Genomic DNA, 8,389 nt, shown 5'->3' on the forward strand with positions numbered 1-8,389 from the left:
AAGAGGCACAGACAGATACAGAGGCACAGACAGATATAGAGGCACAGACAGATATAGAGGCACGGACAGATACAGAGGCACAGACAGATAAAGAGGCACAGACAGATATAGAGGCACAGACAGATATAGAGGCACAGACAGAGACAGACAGATAAAGAGGCACAGACAGATATAGAGGCACAGACAGATAATAAATACACATACCTCAACTGTGATTCGTGAAGTGCTTGCAGTAGTTACAGAATCCTCAGAGCAGTTCTCTATGGCTGTCATGTTGTCATCATCCTTGCATGGAGGCTGTAATAAAGTTATATAAAAAATAGTTACAAGTCTTTACTTATTAGACAAGGTCCCCACCATGTTAAACCTGTGAAGTGTGTGTACCAAAGGGTTTGAATGGCTTTCCTAAAACTACAGGTCCCCACAATGCACATTACACTGGAAACAGTGTGTAAGACTCTCTTATGTAAAAACCAAATATAAGAAATGAATAGACAGACAGATAAAGAGGCACAGACAGATACAGAGGCACAGACAGAGACAGACAGATAAAGAGGCACAGACAGATAAAGAGGCACAGACAGAGACAGACAGATAAAGAGGCACAGACAGAGACAGACAGATAAAGAGGCACAGACAGATACAGAAGCACAGACAGATAAAGAGGCACAGACAGATACAGACAGATAAAGAGGCACAGACAGATACAGAAGCACAGACAGATAAAGAGGCACAGACAGAGACAGACAGATAAAGAGGCACAGACAGAGACAGACAGATAAAGAGGCACAGACAGATAAAGAGGCACAGACAGAGACAGACAGATAAAGAGGCACAGACAGATACAGAAGCACAGACAGATAAAGAGGCACAGACAGATAAAGAGGCACAGACAGATACAGAGGCACAGACAGATAAAGAGGCACAGACAGATATAGAGGCACAGACAGATAAAGAGGCACAGACAGATATAGAGGCACAGACAGATACAGAGGCACAGACAGATATAGAGGCACAGACAGATACAGAGGCACAGACAGATACAGAGACAGACAGATAAAGAGGCACAGACAGAGACAGACAGATATAGAGGCACAGACAGATACAGAGGCACAGACAGATAATAAATACACATACCTCAACTGTGATTCGTGAAGTGCTTGCAGTAGTAACAGAATCCTCAGAGCAGTTCTCTATGGCTGTCATGTTGTCATCATCCTTGCATGGAGGCTGTAATAAAGTTATATAAAAAATAGTTACAAGTCTTTACTTATTAGACAAGGTCCCCACCATGTTAAACCTGTGAAGTGTGTGTACCAAAGGGTTTGAATGGCTTACATAAGGGGCGTCATGATTCCACGATTACATTAAGGAGTACTCGATTTAAAAAAATGTATGATTACTTGTTTAACTGTTGATTAACTGGCAAAATACCCAAAGTGGTGCATTCTATGGATGAGAATCCATGAAACGCATTAAACCACTTTTCTACGGCTGCACTATGCATTTAAACCATTTTAAACTCTTACTTTAGCAAAGTGCTATTGTGAATTCACTAAGTCTGCTATTCCATTAAATAAAAGATAAATTAAATTAAACCTACACTAACACAGGACAATATATTATCTTACTAAATATTCTGTTCATTGAAGTTTGCATGTTTTGATGGCCTCATATTCTTGTTCAAGAAGTGACAGTAGCCATAGCAATTCTGTTGTACAGAAATGGCCAAATGTTAATGATCAAGTGAACATTTGAATTAATTGTTGTTTAGTCAGTATTTTTTAAATATTACATATTTTGACATTTTTGTTTAATACAACCATACAACTTGAACAATAATTTCAAACTTGAAAACCATAAAACAATGCTTTGATACTTGATTTGAACCAAAATTATTATTGCTTCATTGCTATTATATATGTATTTTAAGCAATTTTATAGGCTTTTATTCCCTTACATACATTTATCACCACAACAACAAACAAACAAAAAAAAAAAAAAATATATATATATATATATATATAAAATTTATGATGTTTCTATGCGGGTATGGCATTGTTAACAGGTGATGCAATGACACCACTACAATGGCTAAAATTTCTTATTTGAATTAGAATTTCTTTGGTTTCAAACATAGTTGGAAACATTTGGCATAATGTATGGAGGTCAACAAAAATATAGAGCATTGTTCTAGTTGTTTATTTATACTTTATCCATTTCCTCTACTGTACAAATTATAAAAGTTGTCAAATTTTGCCAAACCTTTCTCCAAGGCCAGTGACTTCCTCCGTAGTCATATGCGAGTTCCTCTCCAGGAATGATATCTCTTGCAGCGAATAGGCACAAACAGGGTTTTCCCTCAATGATAATCCTTTTCATTGTACAATTTGGGTTTATGTGATCATCATTTATAAGGCGGCCAAGGGAGCCATCCTCATGAGTAGCATCAATGCTTCAGGAAACAAAAAATAATCATTTTGTCTAACAAACCACAGCAAGATAAATTTGAATGTGAACAAAATGAAATTAACTTTTTTACTGTAAATTTAAAAGTGTATTCATTAAACAAACAAACAAACAAAAAACCCTACCTCCACTTCTTGTTCTGCCAGATGAAGTCAAACATAACAAAAGTGTCATGATTGGCCTCTCTTCTTTGTTCAGCTTCAATTAAGGTGATCGTTTCTCCCCTATATTCAACAACAAAATCTCCTTTAACGTTAATAAAAGGAATTAAGGCAAACACTCCAAAACCTGAAAAAAGGGGGGAGTGGGAGAGAGACAACTGTTAATCCAATTCCTTGCAGACATGTAACTAATACATTTATGATAAGTAAAATGTAAACAACTTTTATGCTTTGTAATAGTTTAACCAATGTATTCAACATTCTTTCACAACGCATGCTTATTTCTTTCATTAATTTACAGATAACGTTACTATCACAAAGAGCAATTTAAACTGCTGAAACAAACAATATTCTTTATATTTCAATGGACCCAAATTCCATAAAATAATCATGGTTACTTATTTAGTATTTTTAAACCACTTAAATCATAGTTAAAACATATGTTATTAACTTCATATTTAACACTCATGTTACCAATAAGAAACGAGTCCTGCTAGCAATACTAGGCTCTGCTATATCATCATGGTAACAAAAATAAGAAATAGCAGATTCATAATTAATTGGTGGAAGATGTCCTATTCATGATATATATATATATATATATATATATATATATATATATATATATATATATATATATATATATATATATATATATATATATATATATATATTTATATTTCCCGGGCCATGTTGGGAGCGCCGTACTTCTAATCACAATCCAGTCACAACAACAAAGTTCTTTACAAACCTAACAGTTACCTTTATAATCGTTTATGTGTTTGGCCTCCAGTGCGTCGGTCTTGTCGATGCCACGGAGAACATGATCTTCCGCTTCTTTTAATGGTTTTATTCTTCTCGGTCTCATTTCAACAGGCAGTCTCTCGTCGTTCCTCTGGTTCCAGTGATTCAGCGATGTCACGCGGTCTCACAATCTCCCAACACGCCGCAGTTTATAACACTTACAATACGCAGTAACATGCACATGTAAACACTTCAAATTGTATAACGATGTGAAGTTTTAATTTATCAATAGTTCATTCGACACATTCAATATTATGATTCTGATAAAAAACGTTAACGTTAATTAATCTCATTAGAAAACTCCATCACATCAACATTCTTAAAAATAATTCGAATTTGTGATGTTTATTTATTTAATTATGTAATATAATATTTACAAGTAGGTTAATTACCTGTAAGAATGTACTTTCCCCGTTGGCAGACACTGTTTAAAGAGTTTTTTGTCGTTTAATTAAGCGATTCGCGCATGAGAAGTTGAAAAAATGTGTACCTTCATGTATTACGTCATATCGGTGTGTATAGGTGCAGTTCCGCGACCAGGCTAAAGGGGCGCTGTAGAGCAGTGCAGCCACACACACTCATACACAAAAGTCCGGTTTTTGTTCATGGAGGGGATCATTAAAAAAAACTGCAGTAGGCATATCAGCACCGCCTCCTGAGCCGATTACAAGCAAAACATTGTGGGGACCGGCGATTTGGTCCCCACTATGTTTTTGGTCCCCACTATGTGAGTGTGCAAACGTGTTGAGGACCCCACTATGTAATAAAAACAAACACACACACACACACACACACACACACACACACACACACACACACACACACACACACACACACACACACACACACACATATCACACATATACACAACACACATCATACACATACACACACATATACACAACACACACACATATACACAACACACATTACACACAGACACACACATATACACAACACACATTACACACAGACACACACATATACACAACACACATCACACATATACACGTAACACACATCACACACACACACACATATACACATTACACACATCACACACACAAATACACATAATACACACACACACACACACACACACACTAGCACACATATACACATTACACACATCACACACTCACATACACATAACACACATCACACACACATTACACACATCACATACACACACACACACACACACACACATATACACAACACACATTACACACAGACACACACACACACACATATACCACACACACATCACAATTTCGCAGGTTAGGACAACTCTAAGGGCCCACGCACCTTCGGGGCCTACAGAGATCAGTGTTTTGTGTGGTGATAGTGTATATGTGTGTCTGAGAGAGAGTATCGCTCTGTGTGTGTGTGTGTGTGTGTGTGTGTGTGTGTGTGTGTGTGTCTGAGAGAGAGTATCTGTGTGTGTGTGTGTGTGTGTGTGTGTGTGTGTGTCTGAGAGAGAGTATCGCTCTGTGTGTGTGTGTGTGTGTGTGTGTGTGTGTGTGTGTGTGTGTGTGTGTGTGTGTGTGTGTGTGTCTGAGAGAGAGTATCGCTCTGTGTGTGTGTGTGTGTGTGTGTGTGTGTGTGTGTGTGTCTGAGAGAGAGTATCTGTGTGTGTGTGTGTGTGTGTGTGTGTGTGTGTGTGTGTGTGTGTGTCTGAGAGAGAGTATCGCTCTGTGTGTGTGTGTGTGTGTGTGTGTGTGTGTGTGTGTGTTTCTGAGAGAGAGTATCTGTGTGTGTGTGTGTGTGTGTGTGTGTGTGTGTCTGAGAGAGAGTATCGCTCTGTCTGTGTGTGTGTGTGTGTGTGTGTGTGTGTGTGTGTGTGTGTGTGTGTGTGTGTGTGTGTGTGTGTGTGTGTGTGTCGTCCAGCAGGTGTCGCCGTAGAGTCGCTGCTGATGTGATGCGGGTCTGTGGGAGGATCCATCAGTCTCTAAACACACACACACACACACACACACACACTCATCCACATCATCGCATCGCATCGAGTGTTTCTCACGGTGAGTGCTCACTTTCTCTTCTCATTACAGCAAGTTTAAAAACAGCAGCCGGAGACAATATCAGCTTATATTAGGCTATTATTAAGAAAATCACATCATCATCACGAGCAACATTATGATGACGATTCGATCTGAGCTTTATGAGGTCTGCTGTCTTCACGTGCGCTGATGGATCTCCGTCTGTGTGTGTGCGTGCGTGTGTGTGTGGAGGAGCTGGAGTTTGAGTTCTGATGTCATTGGTAAAGGTCAGTTCTGACCCGAGCGCGCGGTCACGAGAGTCTGTTCCACTGACACGCACAGCCGCTGTTATTATACTCATATAGCTGCTGTTATTAATAATTCATCTTTTGAATAAGCTTTTATATTTGTACTCCCTGTTGTTCGTGTGATATCTACATTTCATTTCAGCTTTATTTACGTTTACAAAAATGTTTTAATAGTTTTAGTTAACGATAATAAGAACATCAGCGAAGGACAAACGTTTTACTATCGTTCCATTGCGTCCTTCTTTAAACATTATGGGATGTTCTTTAGAATGTTCTCTGAAACAAGAGGGAACATTTAACAACGAACTGTCCCTACATTCAAATCACTTAACACCAACAACGATAACTAACTAGAACTATAACGGTTACTATAATGAGAACAATAACTATAACTATAACAATAACGATAACTATAACTATAATGATAACAATAACTATAACTATAACAATAACTATAATGATAACAATAACTATAATGATAACAATAACTATAACTATAACTATAATGATAACAATAACTATAACTATAACTATAACTATAACTATAACTATAACAATAACTATAATGATAACAATAACTATAACTATAACTATAACTATAATGATAACAATAACTATAACTATAACTATAATGATAACAATAACTATAACTATAACTATAATGATAACAATAACTATAACAATAACTATAACTATAACTATAACAATAACTATAATGATAACAATAACTATAACTATAACTATAACTATAATGATAACAATAACTATAACTATAACTATAATGATAATAACTATAACTATAACTATAATGATAACAATAACTATAACTATAACTATAATGATAACAATAACTATAACTATAACAATAACTATAATGATAACAATAACTATAACTATAACTATAATGATAACAATAACTATAACAATAACTATAATGATAACAATAACTATAACTATAACAATAACTATAATGATAACAATAACTATAATGATAACAATAACAATAACTATAACTATAACAATAACTATAACAATAACGATAACTATAACTATAACTATAGCAATAACTATAATGATAACAATAACTATAACAATAACGATAAGTATAACTATAACTATAGCAATAACTATAACTATAACTATAACTATAACAATAACTATAACAATAACGATAACTATAACTATAGCAATAACTATAATGATAACAATAACTATAACTATAACTAACAATAACGATAACTATAACTATAACAATAACTATAATGATAACAATAACTATAACTATAACTAACAATAACGATAACTATAACTATAACAATAACTATAATGATAACAATAACTATAACTATAACAATAACTATAATGATAACAATAACTATAACTATAACTAACAATAACGATAACTATAACAATAACTATAACTATAACAATAACTATAATGATAACAATAACTATAATGATAACAATAACTATAACTATAACTAACAATAACGATAACTATAACAATAACTATAACTATAACAATAACTATAATGATAACAATAACTATAATGATAACAATAACGATAACTATAACTAACAATAACGATAACTATAACTATAACTATAACAATAACTATAATGATAACAATAACTATAACTATAACAATAACTATAATGATAACAATAACTATAACTATAACTAACAATAACGATAACTATAACAATAACAATAACTATAACTATAACAATAACTATAATGATAACAATAACTATAATGATAACAATAACGATAACTATAACTAACAATAACGATAACTATAACTATAACTATAACAATAACTATAATGATAACAATAACTATAACTATAACAATAACTATAATGATAACAATAACTATAACTATAACTAACAATAACGATAACTATAACTATAACTATAACAATAACTATAACTATAACAATAACTATAATGATAACAATAACTATAATGATAACAATAACGATAACTATAACTAACAATAACGATAACTATAACTATAACTATAACTATAACTATAACTATAACAATAACAATAACTATAATGATAACAATAACTATAACTATAACAATAACTATAATAATAACAATAACTATAACTATAACAATAACTATAATGATAACAATAACTATAATGATAACAATAACGATAACTATAACTATAACTATAGCAATAACTATAACTATAACAATAACTATAACAATAACGATAACTATAACTATAACTATAGCAATAACTATAATGATAACAATAACTATAACAATAACGATAACTATAACTATAACTATAACCGTAACTATAACGATAACAATAACTATAACAATAACTATAATGATAACAATAACTATAACTTTAACCATAACTATAACGATAACAATAACTATAATGATAACAATAGCTATAACAATAACTATAACTATAACAATAACTATAATGATAACAATAGCTTTAACAATAACGATAACTATAACAATAACTATAATGATAACAATAACTACAACAATAACGATAACAATAACTAAAATGATAACAATAACTATAATGATAACAATAGCTATAACAATAACGATAACAATAACTATAACTATAACAGTTACTATAATGATAACAATAACTATAACTATAACAGTTACTATAATGATAACAATA

At 32.9% G+C, this 8,389-nt stretch overlaps 1 protein-coding gene and 1 long non-coding RNA gene across 7 annotated transcripts in view; one reads left to right on the top strand and one right to left on the bottom strand.

The window, feature by feature from the left end:
* Positions 1 to 217: 217 nt before the first annotated feature.
* On the bottom strand, positions 218 to 3,996 carry LOC137049778 (uncharacterized). Of its 3 annotated transcripts, XR_010899711.1 has the most exons (5): positions 3,827 to 3,996; positions 3,393 to 3,591; positions 2,595 to 2,693; positions 2,266 to 2,455; positions 218 to 297 (listed from the first exon to the last, which is right to left on the bottom strand). It is a non-coding gene; the product is annotated as an uncharacterized lncRNA (long non-coding RNA). The 3 variants fall into 3 exon arrangements; XR_010899709.1 differs by having other exon boundaries at positions 3,393 to 3,996; XR_010899710.1 differs by lacking the exon at positions 218 to 297 and adding an exon at positions 1,175 to 1,230 and having other exon boundaries at positions 3,393 to 3,996.
* Positions 3,997 to 5,319: 1,323 nt separating this feature from the next.
* rerg (RAS-like, estrogen-regulated, growth inhibitor) overlaps positions 5,320 to 8,389 on the top strand; it is a 45,688-nt gene continuing 42,618 nt past the window's right edge. For all 4 annotated transcript variants that reach the window (XR_010899716.1, XR_010899717.1, XR_010899715.1 and 1 more), the window contains exon 1: positions 5,320 to 5,455. The gene's annotated coding sequence lies outside the window, so the exon portion shown is untranslated. The remainder of the gene's footprint in view (positions 5,456 to 8,389) is intronic.

This window comes from Pseudorasbora parva, chromosome 20 (assembly GCF_024679245.1).
Source record: "Pseudorasbora parva isolate DD20220531a chromosome 20, ASM2467924v1, whole genome shotgun sequence".
NCBI classification, from domain to species: domain Eukaryota; kingdom Metazoa; phylum Chordata; class Actinopteri; order Cypriniformes; family Gobionidae; genus Pseudorasbora; species Pseudorasbora parva.